Raw genomic sequence first — 20,621 nt, forward strand, 5'->3', positions numbered from 1 at the left:
GGGACCACCACACAGTGGCTGAGCCCTAATGCTTTTAAGAACTTTTAAAAAGTTTCTTTTTTTTTTTTAATTCAATTTTGGCACATTTCCGCTAATGCATTTTAAGTACCTAAACACTGGGATTGTGAATCATTTTATCCAGACACTTGAAGGGGGGGGGGGGGGGGTGGAAATCCGCAAAAGGCACACAGACGAGAAATATCTTCAAGAGCACAGCGGGTCTAAGTTTTCATTAAGTCACATCCATTTTCATTGAATGTCAAAAGCAGATTATCCTCGACAAAAAAAAAAAAAAAAAAAAAAGCAGAAGAGATGCAGCAATAAAAATAATGTGCAAATTCAGCATTGGGAATGGGCAAGCTACATTGCTGGTTAATATTCCACCAGGGCTGACCAACTTGTTCTGCTCCCATCAGTTACCATCTTGTCATGTATAAGTGGCTGACTTGTCTATTCCCTCCCCGTTAGAGCAAACAATTGTCAGAGACACCCCAAATGGTATAACAATCTCCAAAATCACTTCTAGTAACGCCTGTTCCCAATTATTGGCAGTTTTAAACAAGCTGCCCACTCACTAAACAGCTGCACTTTTGCTTTTTACTTACTTAGTTACAGCAGGGTTTTTGCTCATTTTGTTTCTTATGGGTTTTGTATATTTTTATGGCCAAAGTGAACATGCGTGTATGTGCTGCATGTGTACCAACTCAAAGCAAGCTCAATTTTTGTGCTTTTTTCCCCACTCACTAAACAGGCAGAAGGCTTCCTTCCCAATAATAGTTATTAGTAGCACATCGCCCTGTGGTATATAGGACGCAGCTGTGATCGGGCTGTGGAGCCTTCGCTGGACTATGGTCACCTTGAGCCTATGGACCTTTTTCTGTCCATTAAATACAAATCATTGCATCTGTCGTAAAATAAACGCCCTGAAATACAGGAAGGAATGAGTGTGCCTGCACCAGGGACACATTTAAAAATAAAGAAAACAAAAATCCAAATGCTACAAATAACACAACATTATAAGACTAGAAGGACTTTGTCAAATGTAGACAGACTCACTTAGGTTTCTTCCATGGTTTGCTGACTTAACCCCTTCATGACCCAGCCTATTTTGGCCTTAATGACCTTGCCGTTTTTTGCAATTCTGACCAGTGTCCCTTTATGAGGTAATAACTCAGGAACGCCTTAACGGATCCTAGCGGTTCTGAGATTGTTTTTTCGTGACATATTGGGCTTCATGTTAGTGGTAAATTTAGGTCGCTAATTTCTGAGTTCATTTGTGAAAAAAACGGAAATTTGGCGAAAATTTTGAAAATTTCGCAATTTTCACATTTTGAATTTTTATTCTGTTAAACCAGAGAGTTATGTGACACAAAATAGTTAATAAATAACATTTCCCACATGTCTACTTTACATCAGCATAAGTTTGGAAACAACTTTTTTTTTTTGCTAGGAAGTTACAAGGGTTAAAATTTTACCAGTGATTTCTCATTTTTACAACAAAATTTACAAAACCATTTTTTTTAGGGACCACCTCACATTTGAAGTCAGTTTGAGGGTTCTATATGGCTGAAAATACCCAAAAGTGACACCATTCTAAAACTGCACCCCTCAAGGTGCTCAAAACCACATTCAAGAAGTTTATTAACCCTTCAGGTGTTTCACAGCAGCAGAAGCAACATGGAAGGAAAAAATGAACATTTTACTCTTTAGTCACAAAAATGATCTTTTAGCAACAATTTTTTTATTTTCCCAAGGGTAAAAGGAGAAACTGGACCACGAACGTTGTTGTCCAATTTGTCCTGAGTACGCTGATACCTCATATGTGGGGGTAAACCACTGTTTGGGCACACGGCAGGGCTCGGAAGGGAAGGAGCGCCATTTGACTTTTTGAATGAAAAATTGGCTCCAATCTTTAGCGGACACCATGTCGCGTTTGGAGAGCCCCTGTGTGCCTAAACATTGGAGTTTCCCCACAAGTGACCCCATTTTGGAAACTAGACCCCCCAAGGAACTTATCTAGAAGCATAGTGAGCACTTTAAACCCTCAGGTGCTTCACAAATTGATCCGTAAAAATGAAAAAGTACTTTTTTTTTTTCACACAAAATTTCTTTTAGCCTCAATTTTTTCATTTTCACATGGGCAACAGGATAAAATGGATCCTAAAATTTGTTGGGCAATTTCTCCTGAGTACGCCGATACCTCATATGTGGGGGTAAACCACTGTTTGGGTGCACGGCAAGGCTCGGAAGGGAAGGCGCGCCATTTGACTTTTTGAATGGAAAATTAGCTCCAATCGTTAGCGGACACCATGTCGCGTTTGGAGAGCCCCTGTGTGCCTAAACATTGGAGCTCCCCTACAAGTGACCCCATTTTGGAAACTAGACCCCCCCCCCCCCCCAAGGGACTTATCTAGATGCATAGTGAGCACTTTAAACCCCCAGGTGCTTCACGGAAGTAAATAACGCAGAGCCGTGAAAATAAAAAATAATTTTTCTTTCCTCAAAAATTATTTTTAGCCCGGAATTTTTTATTTTCCCAAGGGTAACAGGAGAAATTGGACCCCAAATGTTGTTGTCCAGTTTGTCCTGAGTACAATGATACCCCATATGTGGGGGTAAACCACTGTTTGGGCGCACGGCAGGGCTCGGAAGGGAAGGCACGCCATTTGGCTTTTTGAATGGAAAATTAGCTCCAATCATTAGCGGACACCATGTCACGTTTGGAGAGCCCCTGTGTGCCTAAACATTGGAGCTCCACCACAAGTGACCATTTTGGAAACTAGACCTCCCAAGGAACTAATCTAGATGTGTGGGTGAGCACTTTGAACCCCCAAGTGCTTCACAGAAGTTTATAACGCAGAGCCATGAAAATAAAAAATAATTTTTCTTTTCTCAAAAATGATTTTTTAGCCCACAATTTTTTATTTTCCCAATGGTAACAGGAGAAATTTGACCCCAAGAGTTGTTGTCCAGTTTCTCCTGAGTACACTGATACCCCATATGTGGGGGTAAACCACTGTTTGGGCACAAGTCGGGGCTCGGAAGGGAAGTAGTGACGTTTTGAAATGCAGACTTTGATGGAATGGTCTGCGGGCGCCACGTTCATTTGTGAAGCCCCTGATGTGCCTAAACAGTAGAAACCCCCCACAAGTGACCCCATTTTGGAAACCAGACCCCCAAGGAACTTATCTAGATGTGTAGTGAGCACTTAGAACCCCCAAGTGCTTCACAGAAGTTTATAACGCAGAGCCGTGAAAATAAAACATCATTTTTCTTCTTTAAAAATTATGTATTAGCAAGCAATTTTTTATTTTCGCAAGGGTAACAGGAGAAATTGGACCCCAATAGTTGTTGCCCAGTTTGTCCTGAGTATGCTGGTACCCCATATGTGGGGGTAAACCACTGTTTGGGCGCACGTCAGGGCTCGGAAGGGAGGGAGCACCATTTGACTTTTTGAACGCAAGATTGGCTGGAATCAATGGTGGCGCCATGTTGCGTTTGGAGACCCCTAATGTGCCTAAACAGTGGAAACCCCTCAATTCTAACTCCAACACTAACCCCAACACACCCCTAACCCTAATCCCAACTCTAGTCATAACCCTAATCACAACCCTAACCCCAACACACTCCTAACCACAACCCTAACCCTAATCACAACCCTAACCCTAATCCTAACCCTAATCCCAACCACAACTTTAACCCCAACACACCCCTAACCATAACCCTAACCACAAGCCTATTCTTAACCCTATTTCCAACCCTAGCCTTAACTCCAACCCTAACTCTAATTCCAACCCTAAGGCTATGTGCCCATGTTGCAGATTCGTGTGAGAATTTTCCGCACCATTTTTGAAAAATCCGCAGGTAAAAGGCACTGCATTTTACCTGCGGATTTACCGCGGATTTCCAGTGTTTTTTATGCGGATTTCACCTGCGGATTCCTATTGAGGAACAGGTGTAAAACGCTGCGGAATCCGCACAAAGAATTAACATGCTGCGGAAAATACAACGCAGCATTTCCGCGCAGTATTTTCCGCACCATGGGCACAGCGGATGGTACTGTAAACCTGATGGAACACTGCTACGAATCCGCAGCGGCCAATCCGCTGCGGCTCCGCAGCCAAATCCGCACCGTGTGCACATAGCCTAATTCTAACGCTAACCCTAGTTCTAACCCTACCCCTAACCCCAACCCTACCCCTAACCCCATTTAACTTTTTTCCACAAATTTTTTTAGTTTTTTAATTTTTTATTCTACTGGCTAACACGGTACCAAGATCTATATCTTTCCTGTATTAATTTAGACCCATTTTTTTCCAATTTCACAAGGGTAACAGGAAAAAATGGACCCCAAAATTTGCTGTGCAATTTCTCCTGAGCATGCCCATACCTCATATGAGGATGAAAACCACTGTTTGGGCGCATAGCAGAGCTTGGAAGGGAAGGAGCGCCGTTTCACTTTTTGAATGAAAAATTTTCTGAAACAATTGGTGGACGCCATGTCACGTTTGGAGAGCCCCTGATGTGTCTAAACAGTGAAAATACCCTAACAACTGACAACATTTTGGAAAGACCCCTCAGGGAACTTTTCTAGATGTGTGGTGAGCACATTGAACCCCTCGGTGTTTCACTGAAGTTTATAACGTTAAGCAATGAAATAACACAAAAATAAGCCCCAAATTTTGCATTTTCATAAGGGTAACCGTAGAAATTGCACCATACAATTTGTTGCACAATTTCTCCTGAGCACGCCGATACCCCATATGTGGTGGAATACTACTTTTGAGGCACAGTGCAAAGCTCAGAAGGGAAGAGGCGCCATATTGGAGTTCAGATTTTGCTGGAAAGGATTGATGGTGCCATGTCACATTGGCAGAGCCCCTGAGATGCCAGAATAACAGAAATGCTCCCATAGGAGAATTCATTTTACAAACTACAACCCCCAATGAATTCATCTGGGGTGCAGTGATCATATTGACACCACATGTGCCTCACAGAACTTTATACCATTGAGCGGGGAAGAATGAATAAATTACATCTTTACCACTAAAAGGTTGCTTTAGCCAAGTTTTTAGTTTTTCTAAGGGCTAATAGGAGAAATGTTTACGACAAACCCATTTTTTCCTGAGGGCGCCGATACCCTACATGTAATCAGGAGCTACCGGTACTTTTCAGGCACAGTGCAAAGCTCAGAAGGAAAGGTGCACCAGATTGTAGTGCATATTTTAGGCTGTGTGCACACGTTGCGTGTTTTTTATAAAAACACGATAAAAACTCATACATATGCATCCAAACAATTATAATGAATTCTGCCATTTTTGTGCACATGATACTCTTTTCCGCGAAAAAAACGCATTGCGGTAAAAAACGCATCTTGTTCATTCATTTTGCGGATTTTTCGCATTTTTCCCACTATTTAATCCAATGGGGAATAAAAGCACAAAAAACGAGTCAAAAACGCGAGAAAAAAGCATGCGGATTTCTTGCAGAAAATGTACGGTTTTCTTCAGGAATTTTCTGCAAGAAATCCTGACGCGTGCACATACCCTTACTGTTATGGTTTGCGGGTGCCATGACACACAGGGAGAGCCCCTGAGGTTCCAGGACAGCAAAAACCCCCACAAGTGACCCCATTTTACAAACTACACCTCTCACTGAATTCATCACGGGTGTCAGTTTTTATACCACTGAGCAGTGAAGAAAAAATAAATACAATTTTACCACCAAAATTTTGTTTTAACTCCAGATCTTAAATTTTCACACAAGTGGGTAAAAATGGCACCATAATTTGTCCCACAATTTCTACTGAATGTGGCAATACCCCAAATGTGGCTGTACAGTGCTGCTTAGCCATATGGAGAGACTCGTGGGGGAACGGAGCGCTATTTGCCTCCTGGAGCGCAGATTTTCCTAGAATAGTTTACGGACTGCATATACAGAGACCCTAAGTGCTAGAAGAGCAGAATCCCACCTCAAGTGACCCGATTTTGGAAATTATACCCCTTGGGGAATTTATCTATGGTGTAGTGGATATTTTGACTATATGGGTGTTTTCCAGAAACGAGCAGTTGTGGATGTTGCCGAGTGAAAAAAGCAAATTGCCGCTGTAGTGCCCAGTACGTTCTAGTGACCAACTCATGCTTCTGGAGGCACGCACCCGTAAGTCAGGCAGGCACTCATTGCTACAGAAATGCTAAACATGTGGGTGCTACATGTGGTTTGGGTACCCTGGAGCTCAGAAGAAAGGTGGCATTTGGAATTGGGAGTGCAGAATTTGCTGAATTTCTTTTGGGGGGGTGAAAAGCCATAACACTTTTCCAGAGCCTTTGTATTACCAGTAACGAGGAAGCCCCCTATATTTCCAATGACAGACCTGAGTGGGGACTTACTTTTTTGTGGATTGACTTGAAGCTTTATTGGGAACATTTTACATAATATTTGGGATCGTAGTTATCTGGCGCTCTGCACTGACCACTTACTTTGTGGTTTCCATCTAAATCTCCAAGTGACGCAATTCAGATGAAACCCCCAAGGGATCCATTCACCATAACGAGGCAGCAGAGCTACTCTGAATTCAGTCTGGCCTCTGTTCAGCGTTGTCCTTTTCATAAAGTTCACAAAACTGTGGCAGTCCGCACTTTTATATGCGCCTAAAAAGACGGACACCACCGGATCACAGGTCCTATGGCATTCACAGTGACTCCATCTGCCTCACTATAAGGAATATTCCACCAGGAGAGCTGTCTGAATTGTGTATTTCAGAGATTTACAAAGAAACCCCTGTGTATGCGCTCAGCGTAGAGTGCAGGATAAATGTGTGCCGAGAGCCTTACTGTGATCTTCAGGAAGGCATAACGAAAAAAAAAAAGTTTAACAGCATGTGAAGAATCAGTTTTATTTATTTTTTTACACTGTCCCTCATACCATATAAGTCATTAGACAACTTTATTCTTCGGGTCGGTGAGATAATTACAGAGAAACCAGATTTATGTTGGGTTTTTATGGTTGGCTGCGGTCACACAAAAAAAGTTTTGTTTTTTGTTTTTTTTGGAAAAACAAGTTTGTGCATTGCCATATTTTGGGAGCTATAATTTATCCATATTTCAGATGAGTGTCACTTTTTGCGGGATGAGTTGACTTCGTACCATTTTTGGTCACAAGACTTTTTTATCTCATTCTATTCAGATTTCTGGTAGGCAGAATGAACAAAAAATAGCAATTTAGGATTATTATTATTTTTTTTTTTTTTTTGGGGGGGGGGGGTTATGCTGTTCCGCACGTGGTAAAATTGATATGGTAGTTTTATTCTTCGGGTCAGTACGATTATAGCGATAAGCAGTTTATATAGTTTTTATGTTTTGGAGCTTTTACACAAAGTTATAGAAAAATATTTTTGCATCACTTTATTCTGAGAGCTATAACTTATGTTTTGGCTGATAAGCCATCATACAGCTCAGTTTTTTTTGCGAGTCAAGATGCCAGTTTCAGCGATACCTTGTTTATTTGTATTCGTCTTTTTGATTGCATTTCATTCCACTTCTTGTTCAGTGACATGATAAAGCCTTGTTTGTTTGTTATTATATATTTTTTTATGGTGTTCACTCGTGGAAAGTTTTAAAGGTCTGGTCGTTCCAGACGCGGAGAAAGTATGTATGTATGTATGTATGTATGTATGTATGTATGTATGTATGCATGTATGTATGTATGTATGCATGTATGCATGTATGCATGTATGCATGTATCCAGGCCTCCGTGGGAGATATATATATATATATATATATATATATATATATATATATATATATATATATATATATATATATATATATAGCGCATCGTGATTACTCGCTAATCCCGCCCCCTGCACAGTAGCTCCGCCCCATACATCACCACACACAATCCCGCCCCACCACATTACCACACACAATCCCGCCCCCACGTTACCACACACAATCCCGCCCCCACATTACCACACACAATCTCCTCCACCACATTACCACACACAATCCCGCCCCCCCACCACACACAATCCTGCCCCCACATTACCACACACAATCCTGCCCCCCCACATTACCACACAATCCCGCCCCCAACCACATATAATCCCGCCCCCTCACCACACATAATCCCGCCCACCACATTACCACATAATACCGCCCCCTCACCACATATAATCCCACCCCCCCACCACACATAATCCCGCCCACCACACAATCCTGCCCCCCACATTACCACACATAATCCCACCCCCTCACCACACATAATCCAGCCCCGCCACCACATCACCACACATACTCCCGACCCCCCACCATATTACCACACATGATCCCACCCCCCACCCCCACATTACCACACGAGGCTCCGTCCCCAAACATTACCACATGAGGCTCCGTCCGCCCACGTTACCTCAGGAGGCTCCTTCCCCACTCATTACCATACGAGGCTCCGTCCTCACACATTACCACATGAGGCTCTGTCCCCACACATTACCACACGAGGCTCCGTCCCCACACATTACCACACAAATCCAGTTTGCTTTTGATTTTACACTGTGAATGAAATGTATTAGTATTATTCTGATTTTTAATTGTTATTATTGTTAACTTCATTTTAAGTTAATTTACCACCTGCGTAATCGCTATTGAATGTCGTCATTATTTACTTTAGTTTAATCACTAGCAGCGTTAATTAGATAGCAATGAGCATGCCGAGTGTTAGCTGGCTGGAAACAGTGTATGTATATATATATATATATATATATATATATATATATATATATATATATATATATATATACATATACATATATATATACATATACATATGTACATATACATATATATATACATATACATATACATATACATATATATATATATACACACATACATATACACACACACACACACACATATACACACACGTGGCAAATGCCAAGAATCCTGCACGGTGTTGGGCTGTGAGCATAACCCCCATCTGTGGACGTCGGGCACTCAACCATCCTCATGGAGCCAGTTTCTAACAGTTTTTTACGCAGACACATGCACATTTGTGGCCTGCTGGAAGTCATTTTGCAGGGCTCTGGCAGTGCTCCTCCTGTTCCTCCTTGCACAAAGGCTGAGGTAGTTGTCTGCTGCTGGGTTGTTGCCCTCCTGTGGCCCCCTCCACGTCTCCTGGTAGTGCCTCCAGCCTCTGGACACTACGCTGACAGACACAGCAAACCTTCTTGCCACAGTTCGCATTGATGTGCCATCCTGGATGAGCTGCACTACCTGAGCCACTTGGGTGGGTTGTATAGTCCGTCTCATCCAACCACGAGTGTGAAACCACAACCAACATTCAAAAGTGACCAAAACATCAGCCAGAAAGCATTGGTACTGAGATGTGGTCTCCACCTGCAGAACCACTCCTTTATTGAGTCTTGATAATTGCCAATAATTTTCATCTGTTGTCTATTCCATTTGCACAATAGCATGTGAAAATGATTGTCAAACAGTGTTGCTTCCTAAGTGGACAGTTTAATTTCACAGAAGTTTGATTTACTTGGATCAGCCACCAATTGTGCAAGTTCTCCCACTTAAAAAGGTAAGAGGCCTGTAATTGACATCATAGGTAGACCACAACTATGAGAGTCAAAATGAGAAAACAAATCCAGAAAAATCACCTTGTCTGATCTGGCAAGATTTATTTTGCAAATTATGGTGGAAAATAAGTATTTGGTCACCTAAAAACATGCAAGATTTCTGGCTCTCACAGACCTGGAGTTCTATCACCAGATCTCAACCCCATTGAGCTGTTGTGGGAGCAGCATGACCGTATGGGTAGGCAAAAAGTGCCCATCAGGCCAAATCAACTTGTAAGAGGGGATTCTGGAAGCATGGGTGAAATTTCTCCAGATTACCTCAGCAAATTAACTGCTAGAATGCCAAAGGTCTGCAATGCTGGAATTGCTGCAAAGGGAGAATTCTTTTGACTAAAGCAAAGTTTGAAGGAGAAAATTATTTCAAATGAACATCTTTTTTTCGAACCTTGTCAATGTCTGGACTAGATTTTAAATTAATTTGGCAACTCATTTAATTAATAAAAGTATGAGTTGTCATGGAAAACACAAAATTGTCTGGGTGACCCAAAACTTTTGAACGTATGTACGTATGTACATATATATATACACATGTGTATATATATATATATATATATATATGTATATATATATATATATGTATATATATATATATATATGTATATATATATATATATATATATATATATATATATGTATATATATATATATATATGTATATATATATATATATATATATATATATATATATATATATATATGTGTATGTATATGTATATGTATATGTATATGTATATGTATATGTATATATATATATATATATATATATATATATATACATATATACATACATACATATATACACTCACCGGCCACTTTATTAGGTACACCTGTCCAACTTCTTGTTAACACTTAATTTCTAATCAGCCAATCACATGGCGGCAACTCAGTGCATTTAGGCATGTAGACATGGTCAAGACAATCTCCTGCAGTTCAAACCGAGCATCAGTATGGGGAAGAAAGGTGATTTGAGTGCCTTTGAACGTGGCATGGTTGTTGGTGCCAGAAGGGCTGGTCTGAGTATTTCAGAAACTGCTGATCTACTGGGATTTTCACGCACAACCATCTCTAGGGTTTACAGAGAATGGTCCGAAAAAGAAAAAAAATCCAGTGAGCGGCAGTTCTGTGGGCGGAAATGCCTTGTTGATGCCAGAGGAGAATGGGCAGACTGGTTCGAGCTGATAGAAAGGCAACAGTGACTCAAATCGCCACCCGTTACAACCAAGGTAGGCCTAAGAGCATCTCTGAACGCACAGTGCGTCGAACTTTGAGGCAGATGGGCTACAGCAGCAGAAGACCACACCGGGTACCACTCCTTTCAGCTAAGAACAGGAAACTGAGGCTACAATTTGTACAAGCTCATCGAAATTGGACAGTAGAAGATTGGAAAAACGTTGCTTGGTCTGATGAGTCTCGATTTCTGCTGCGACATTCGGATGGTAGGGTCAGAATTTGGCGTAAACAACATGAAAGGATGGATCCATCCTGCCTTGTATGGAGCATCTTTGGGATGTGCAGCCGACAAATCTGCGGCAACTGTGTGATGCCATCATGTCAATATGGACCAAAATCTCTGAGGAATGCTTCCAGCACCTTGTTGAATCTATGCCACGAAGAATTGAGGCAGTTCTGAAGGCAAAAGGGGGTCCAACCCGTTACTAGCATGGTGTACCTAATAAAGTGGCCGGTGAGTGTATATGTATATATATATATATATATATATATATATATATATATATATATATATATATATATATATATATATATATATATATATATATATATATGTATATATATATGTACCGTATTTCGCGGACTATAAGACGCACCGGACCATAAGGCGCACCCCAAATTTGGGGTGAAAATTGCAGAAAAAAAGATTTTTTATAAGATGGGGGTCCGTCTTATTGTCCGAATTTACAGTATCTTACCTGAGGGCTGGTGGTGGCAGAGCAGGGTCACAGGAGGCATGGTGGCGGCAGAGGTGGGGTGATGCGGTACGGCGTGCACCTGAGCAGGGTCCCTTCCTGCTTAGGTGGGCGACGCCACGGCCTGGTGTCCATGGGAGGGTGGCAGCAGTGGTTACCGACAGAGGTGCTGGGATGAGGAAGCACAGTGAGAGGTATGGCGTGAGAGGGGTCCCTTTCCCCGGTGAGGTGATGGAAGGATCTCGTGGGCACATGGACTGGAGATGATGGAGGTAGTGGTGTACATTGTGAAGCGAGTATTCCACAGGAGCTCATATGTCTGAGTCCTTGCCGCTTCCCGGCGCTCCTCAGCGCAATAATTATTTCAGAAGCCGGTAATAAGTGAGGAGCTCCGCTACCGAGACACAGCCGCCATGACCGGACACTGCGGGAAAAGCGCCTCTATACTGCTGCGAGCCCTGCTGGAGGCGGAGAGCCGGCCGTGCCATGCGGTGCTGAGGAGCGCCGGGAAGTGGCAAGGACTCAGACATCTGAGCGCCTGTGGAATACTCGCTTCACAATGTACACCACTACCTCCATCATCTCCAGTCCATGTGCCCACGAGATCCTTCCTGAACCTTGCTGCACCCCTGGGAAGCAAAAGGATGGAGTATACAGAGTCCAAAGTCCCGGTGAGGTGATGCAGCTGCAGCAGCCCGGTAATGCAGCAGAGCCGGGTGAATCCTGTTGATATCGGTGGGCGCGGCCATCTTCCTGAGGCCGCGCATTCGCAGATGGAGCTCTGCTGCCCGGGGCTTCAGGAAAATGGCCGCCGCGATCCCCATCTGCGCACGCGCGGCATCCCGCGGCCATTTTCCTGAAGCCCCGGGCAGCAGAGCTCCATCTGCGAACGCGCGGCCTCAGGAAGATGGCCGCGCCCACCGATAACATCAGGATCACCCGGCTCTGCTGCCTTACCGGGCTGCTGCATCACCTCACCGGGAAAAGGGACCCTGCTCACTGCGCCTCCTCATCTCCGTACCTCTGCTGCCACACCTCTGCCGCCGCACCTCTGCCACCGCACCTCTGCCGCCACGGTAAGCCTGCATTGCGACTATTAGACGCACCCCCCATTTTCCCCCCTTTTTTGGGGGGGAAAAAGTGCGTCTTGTAGTCCGAAAAATACGGTATATATATATGTATATATATATGTATATATATATATATATGTATATATATATATATATATATATATATATATATATATATATATATATATATATATATATATATATATATATATATATATATATATATCTCCATCCGTTTGGTAAATTAAAAAAAAGTTAAAAACTGATATCAATAACTCTGTCCTTCAAACTGCACATCCAAACTCTTGCCACCTCTTGTCGCCTCCAACTCAAAAATATTGCCAGAATCTGTCCCTTCCTCAGCCCTCAATCTACTAAAACTCTTGTGCATGCCCTCATCATCTCCCGCCTCGATTACTGCAACACCCTCCTCTGTGGCCTCCCCGCTAATTCTCTTGCACCACTCCAGTCTGTCCTCAACTCTGCTGCCCGACTAATCCACCTCTCTCCTCGCTACTCCCCCGTTTCTCCCCTCTGCTAATCCCTCCACAGGCTCCCAATTCCCCAACGAATTCAATTCAAACTACTAACACTGATCTACAAAGCCATCCACAACCTGTCTCCTCCCTATATCTCTGAACTAATCTCCCAATATCTTCCCTCATGCAATCTTATATCCTCCCAAGACATCCTACTCTCCACCACACTTATCCGTTCCTCACACAACCGCCTCCAAGATTTCTCCCGAATATCTCCCATCCTCTGGAATTGCATGCCTCAACACGTCCGATTATCCACCACCCTCGGATCCTTCAGAAGGAACCTGAAAACCCATCTCTTCAGGAAAGCCTACAATAACTATTCTGCTGCCTCACCACCACCAGAGCTGCCGCCTCACCACCACCAGAGCTGCCGCACCCCTGACCATCTGTCTCTTCCCCATTATCCCGTAGAATGTCCACAAGGACAGGGTCCTCTCTCCCCTCTGCACCAGTCGGTCATTGTAAATTCGTTTACTGTAAAGGATATCTAACTCTGTATGCAACCTCTTTCTCATGTACAGCACCATGGAATTAATGGTGCTATATAAATAAATTATAAATAATAATAATCCTTTCCGTACCCACTGAATGTATATATGTAGGCCGTGGGAGTGCATTGCAGTCACAGGCATAGCTGTGATTGCAATGCAGAATAGAATTTAGTATAGGTCTTGGACAAGCTATTTGTCCAGGGCAGATTTAAGCAAACCTGTTGAGCTTTCATTTTTTTAAACTGACTACAGGATGTTAGTGGGGCAGTCTGCTTCCTCCCCCGACCTAGGTTTTCCATGTGGTCCACGGCCACAGATTTCAGTTAAAAACCCTGCAGTAAAGCGTTTGGGAGTGTCAGTTTTGGTCTTGGAAGCATGCAGAGCAAAAGGCTCTGCAAAGCCTTAACCTGGCTGAGGAAAAAGGGCCAAGCTGAGCCAAAAGCCCTGGCACCTTCAGCATACACGGCAGTAAAGACGCTCACGGCAACAGATCACGGACGATCTTTGTTTTCCCAGCTGCGATCCAGAGGATCCAACTTACTTTCTGTTTGTTAGTCTGCTGGGTAAAGAGACTTTACTTTGAACTTTTCCTGGGTCACTGCCTCATCACTGCACAGTGTGGACTCCGCTGCACTACAATAGATACAATTTTTTTTTTCCCTTCACTTTTTTACTTCGTCCCATATGGGACTTTCATTTTTTTGCAGGCTGATCGCTTGTATAGCATAGAGATGTAGGAGCATCCCTATGCCTTCCAAGCTGTCAGCACTTCACTGACAGGCAAACTTCCTTCATCATACTCTGAGCATGATCAAGCAACTTTGCTAGCTCTGGTGACCCAGATGTAGTCACCACGACATCGGGTCACCATGGCAACAATAGGGACCCCGAGATGACGTCGCGAAGTCACTGATCCAAGGGCAGAGGGGCTTTCTCAGCTCCTGGCACTGAGCGCGTGTGTCAGCTGTCAGAATCAGCTGACGCCCGGGAGCGATCGTGCACACACAGCATCTGTGAAAGCACAATCGCTTAGACGTATCCATATGTCTCAGGTCAGTAAGTACTATGCCACCTGGATTTATGGATACGTCTAAGGTCGGAAAAGAGTTAAACAACCCCATGAAAGAGTAGGTGTCTTTATAAATTTTTATTTCATAAATGAATACTTCACATGAAATTAAGAATCCTTGTAATACATCTTATCAGAGAAATCTGGTTCTTTCTCCTCCTGGACTGATGTTTCACTGTAAACTCATGAATAAAATCTGCAAAATAGGTATTCAGTGACGACAGAGTTTCCCATTACTGAGATATGAGGCAACAGTTGGTTGTCTTTAATATTCTATGGAAGGGGAGGAGCTGCTGAAAATTCTCCTGGAGTGACAGCTTTACAAGCACCAAGTGTCATCTTCTAAAGGTACCGTTACACTAAACGACTTACCAACGATCACGACCAGCGATACGACCTGGCCGTGATCGTTGGTAAGTCGTTGTGTGGTCGCTGGGGAGCTGTCACACAGACCGCTCTCTCCAGCGACCAACGATCAGGGGAACGACTTCGGCATCGTTGAAACTGTCTTCAACGATGCCGAAGTTCCCCTGCAGCACCCGGGTAACCAGGGTAAACATCGGGTTACTAAGTGCAGGGCCGCGCTTAGTAACCCGATATTTACTCTGGTTACCATTTTAAAAGTTAAAAAAAACAAAAAACAGTACATACTCACATTCTGATGTCTATCATGTCCCCCGGCGTCCACAGGGTTACGCGCTGCTGCTCAGAGCTTCCTGCACTGAATGTGTCAGCGCCGGCAGTAAAGCAGAGCACAGCGGTGACGTCACCGCTGTGCTCTGCTTTACGGCCGGCTCTGACAGTCAGTGCAGGAAGCTCTGGGCAGCAGCGCGTAACCCTGTGGACGCCGGGGGACGTGACAGACATCAGAATGTGAGTATGTACTGTTTTTTTTTTTTACTTTTACAATGGTAACCAGGGTAAATAACGGGTTACTAAGCGCAGCCCTGCGCTTAGTAACCCGATATTTACCCTGGTTACAAGTGAACACATCGCTGGATCGGCGTCACACACGCCGATCCAGCGATGGACAGCGGGTGATCAGCGACGAAATAAAGTTCTGGACTTCTAGCTCCGACCAGCGATATCAAAGCGGGATCCAGATAGCTGCTGCGTGTCAAACACAACGAGATCGCTAACCAGGACGCTGCAACGTCACGGATCGTCGTCGTTCTCGCTGCAAAGTCGCTTAGTGTGAAGGTACTTTAACTCAGTCATGGGAAAATCTGTAGGCACTGAAGACACGATGCCCCAGAATTGAGAGTTTAGAGAATAAATGACAACTCCAGGAGGAGAAAAAGCAAATTTCTCTGATAAGATATATTGATTTATATGTGAAAAAAAAACACATTAAAATGACCCTGTGTAAAAAACAATAATTTGTTCTTGTGGACTCCGCATGACCCGATCCAAAATGAAGAGCACCAAGCAAATCGTATTAACGAACCATAAAATTAGTGATTGTAAGATGGAGGTCACAAGACAAGAGACGTTCCCCTGATAAAGCGAGGCCCCAACCTACCAGACAGATCTCGTCTCCAGTACAGAGTTGACAAATTGCAAATTGATTATTTCGTTTTCCAGAAATAAAACATCATAGATAATAAAAAAAAAAAAAGTGACAGGCGCAAGTATTACATATCAGAGAGCTAAATGGCTCCTTTGATACCACAATCTGCCATGAATGACACTCCCTTAAAAGAGTTGTTTGAAATTAAAGGTTGTCCATTAATGGAGACAATGAAGATTATTTTTGTTTTTATTTAAAAATTTGCAGTTTGTCTTGTATAGCCCTTGTGTTGCATTGACTATTGCTGGCTGCAGAACAAGGTATCTTAGTAATGTAATCTGGTGACAGGTTACCTTCTTCATTTTTAACCCCTTTCTGACATCAGACGTACTATTCTGTCCATGTGACCCGGGCCAATTTAACCATGGACGGAGTAGTACGTCTCAGCAATTGGCCGATCACGGTCGATCGCTGCCGGGTGTTAGCTGATTCTGACAGCTGGCACCCAGCACTTTAGCCCCCGAAATGCTGCGATCGAACACGATTGCAGCATTCCGGAAGCTGGCGCAGGGGCCGACAGCCCCTCTGCCTTTGCAACGGAGACCCCGCGGCATGACGTGGGGCCCCGATGTTGCCATGGTGACCCGATGTCATCATGACGACATCCGGGTCACCAGAGCTGGGAAACTTGGTGATCATGCACAGTGCATGATCACCAAGTCTCTGTCAGTGCATGGCCATGCTGCTTCATCTGTATGCCATAGAAGCGATCAGCCTCCAAAAAATGATTGTCCCATAGTGGGACCAAGTAAAAAAGTTAGACAAACAGTTTTAAAAATGTAAAATATATATATAATAATATTAGAATATTGATTTTTTTAATAATAAATATTTTAGTTTAAAAAAATCTAAATAAAAGTACACATATTTGGTATCATCGCGTCCGCAACAACTAAACTATAAAGCTATACCACTATTTAACCCCTTTAGTGAACTCCATAAAAAAAAATTTACAAAAAGGCAAAAAAATATATATATCATACCACCTAACAAAAAGTGAAATAACACGCCATCAACAAGACGGATATAAATAAATGTGGTACCGCTGAAAACATCATCTTGTCCAGCAAAAAACAAGCTGCAATACAGCTCCATCAGTGGAAAAATAAAAAAGTTACAGCTCTCAGAATAAAGCGATGCAAAACAGGAGATTTTTGTGTACTCACCGTAAAATCTCTTTCTCTTAGCCTCTAATTGGGGGACACAGGACCATGGGTGTTATGCTGCTGTCCACTAGGAGGCGACACTATGCATAATCTGAAAAAGATTTACTGTGGCTCCTCCTCTGCAGTATACACCCCTGGACGGCATCAGCCTTCTCCAGTTTTGTGCAAAAGCAGTAGGAGGAACGTAACATGAATAACATAATTATGCCTGTAAGAAAGCAACTGTGTAACATGAATAACATAATTATGCCTGTAAGAAGGCAACTATGTACGAGCTCAAGAAAACAATATGAGAACTCAACAGTAACAACGGCCCGGAAAGGGCAACAGGGTGGGAGCTGTGTCCCCCAATTAGAGGCTAAGAGAAAGATTTTACGGTGAGTACACAAAAATCTCCTTTACTCTGTCGCCTCATTGGGGGACACAGGACCATGGGACGTCCTAAAGCAGTCCCTGGGTGGGAAGCAATGGACGAATATTGTGCAGACAGGCCCCTATACTTAGGGCACTGCCGCCTGCAGGACACATCTACCCAGGCTCACGTCCGCTGAGGACTGGGTATGAACCCTGTAGTGTTTAGTAAATGTGTGTAAGCTAGTCCAAGTGGCCGCCTTACACACTTGTTGTGCCGAAGCCTGGTGCCGAATGGCCCAGGAGGCCCCTTCCGCCCGTGTAGAGAGTGTGCCGTAATACCGGCTGGAAGAGGAGAATTCTTAAGGCGGTAGGCCTCTTGTATGGTGGATTTGATCCATCTGGCAAGGGTAGCTTTGGAAGCTGGCAGACCGTTGTGGCTGCCTTCTGGAAGGAGGAAAAGAGAATCAGACCTCCGGAAGGACGCAGTCCTAGACACGTATATACGCAATGCCCTGACAAGGTCAAGCGTATGCAGAGCCTTCTCCACTCTATGAACCGGAACCGGACAAAGGGATGGTAGTGAAATTTCCTCATTGAGGTGGAAGTCGGACACAACCTTCGGAAGGAAGGATGGGACCGTACGAAGAACTACCTTGTCCTGGTGAAAAGCCAGGAAGGGCCGTCTGCAGGAGAGTGCTGTCAGTTCAGACACCCTGCGTAGCGAGGTGATTGCCACCAGGAAAACCACCTTCTGGGAAAGAAGGCGGAGCGGGACCTCCTTAAGGGGTTCGAAGGGTGGTTCCTGCAATGCTGTCAGGACCAGGTTGAGGTCCCACGTTTCTAGTGGTCGTCTGTAGGGGGGAACCAATCGGGAAACCCCCTGAAGGAAAGTCCTTACCTGCGGCTTGGTAGCAATGCGCCTTTGAAAAAGCACTGAGAGGGCTGACACCTGGCTCTTAAGCGAGCCCAATGACAGCCTGGCCTCCAGACCAGATTGGAGAAAACCAAGTACTTTGGGTAGGGAATAAGGGAGTGGGATCTGGCCACAAGATTCGCCCCAGGTAAAGAAAGCTTTCCAGGTACGGTAATAAATCTTGGCAGAGGCTGGTTTCCGTGCTCTGATCATGGTTCCAATGACGTCCGTCGAGAGCCCTGCCTGGGTTAGAACCCAGGTCTCAAGGGCCACGCCGTCAAATTGAGAGCCCCCGAGTTCTGGTGGTAGAACGGGCCTTGTGATAGAAGATCATGGCAGTCGAGGAGACGCCAGGGGGCGTCTGCTGTGAGTTGTACGATGTCGGCGCACCATGTGCGTCTGGGCCAGTCCGGTGCAATTAGGATGGTTGGAACTCCCTCTTGTTTGATCTTCCTCACCACTCTGGATATCAGGGGGAGAGGTGGAAAAATATACAGAAGCTGGAACTGGGTCCAGTCCTGAACCAGCGCGTCTGCTCCGAGCGACCGCGGATCGTGTGTTCTGGCCATGAAGTTGGAGACCTTGGCATTGAAGTGGGATGCCATTAGGTCCACATCCGGGGTCCCCCAGCGGAGACAGATCTGTTGAAAAATTTCGGGATGGAGAGACCACTCTCCCGAGTCTATTCCTTGTCGGCTGAGGAAGTCTGCTTCCCAGTTGTCCACACCCGGAATGTGGACCGCCAAAAGAACCGACCCTGTGTCCAACGCCCAGCGGAGGATGTGTGACACTTCTCGCATCGCCTGGGTACTGCGGGTCCCCCCTTGCACATATGCCACAGCCGTGGCATTGTCCGACTGTATTCTGATGTGAGAGGCTGCCAGTAAGTGATGGAAGGCCCTCAATGCCAGAAGGATGGCACGAATATCCAGTATGTTGATGGGCATGGTCGCTTCCACTGGGGACCACTTGCCCTGTGCCCTGTGGTGTAGGTGCACCGCACCCCAACCAGTCAGGCTCGCGTCGGTGGTCAGAACCTTCCATTGACCTGTGAGAAAGGATTTCCCCTTTGCTAGCGAGGTTGGCTTGAGCCACCAGTGCAGGGACCTCCTGGTTGATGACGTTAGCTGGAACTCCCTGTCGAGAGAAAAGGGATTCCTGTCCCAGGACTTGAGAATGGCTAGTTGGAGAGGTCTGAGGTGAAACAAGGCAAATGGGACAGCTTCTATTGCTGCTGCCATCTTGCCGAGGACTCTCATGGCAAACCGGAGAGATCGAGGGGGTTTGCAGAGGAGGGTGCGAACTGCTAGTCGGAGAGCCAGTGCCTTGTCCTTGGGAAGGAGCACTAGACCCCTGGAGGTGTTGAATAACATTCCCAGGAAGGTCAGGGACTGACTCGGGGTTGGTGATGACTTTTGTAGGCTGATTAACCAGCCCATGCGACAGAGTATCGGTTGTGATTGAGACGCTGAGCTCGCAGTCCTTGAAGGTGGGAGTCTTGATGAGTAGATCGTCCAGGTATGGAACGACTACTATGCCTCTGGAGTGCAGGACGTCCATGGTGGCTGCCATGACCTTGGTGAACACTCTGGGAGCTGTGGCGAGTCCGAAAGGGAGAGCCACGAATTGGTAGTGGTCCTGGCCCATTGCGAACCTGAGAAACCTCTGATGGGCAGGTGCAATGGGTATATGCAGGTATGCATCTTGTAGGTCTATGGAGGCGAGATATTCTCCCTTCTCCATGGACGCAATGATGGACCGAAGGGACTCCATGCGGAAATGACGGACCCGTACATATTTGTTGAGCTGTTTTAGGTCTAGTATGGGCCGTACGCTGCCTCCTTTCTTGGGAACTACGAACAGATTGGAGTAGAACCC

At 44.7% G+C, this 20,621-nt stretch overlaps 1 protein-coding gene across 1 annotated transcript in view; it reads right to left on the bottom strand.

The window, feature by feature from the left end:
* Positions 1–20,621, bottom strand: part of RPRD2 (regulation of nuclear pre-mRNA domain containing 2) — an 80,392-nt gene that overhangs the window by 38,241 nt on the left and 21,530 nt on the right. The window lies entirely within an intron of this gene.

This window comes from Ranitomeya variabilis, chromosome 1 (assembly GCF_051348905.1).
Source record: "Ranitomeya variabilis isolate aRanVar5 chromosome 1, aRanVar5.hap1, whole genome shotgun sequence".
In the NCBI taxonomy this organism is placed as follows: domain Eukaryota; kingdom Metazoa; phylum Chordata; class Amphibia; order Anura; family Dendrobatidae; genus Ranitomeya; species Ranitomeya variabilis.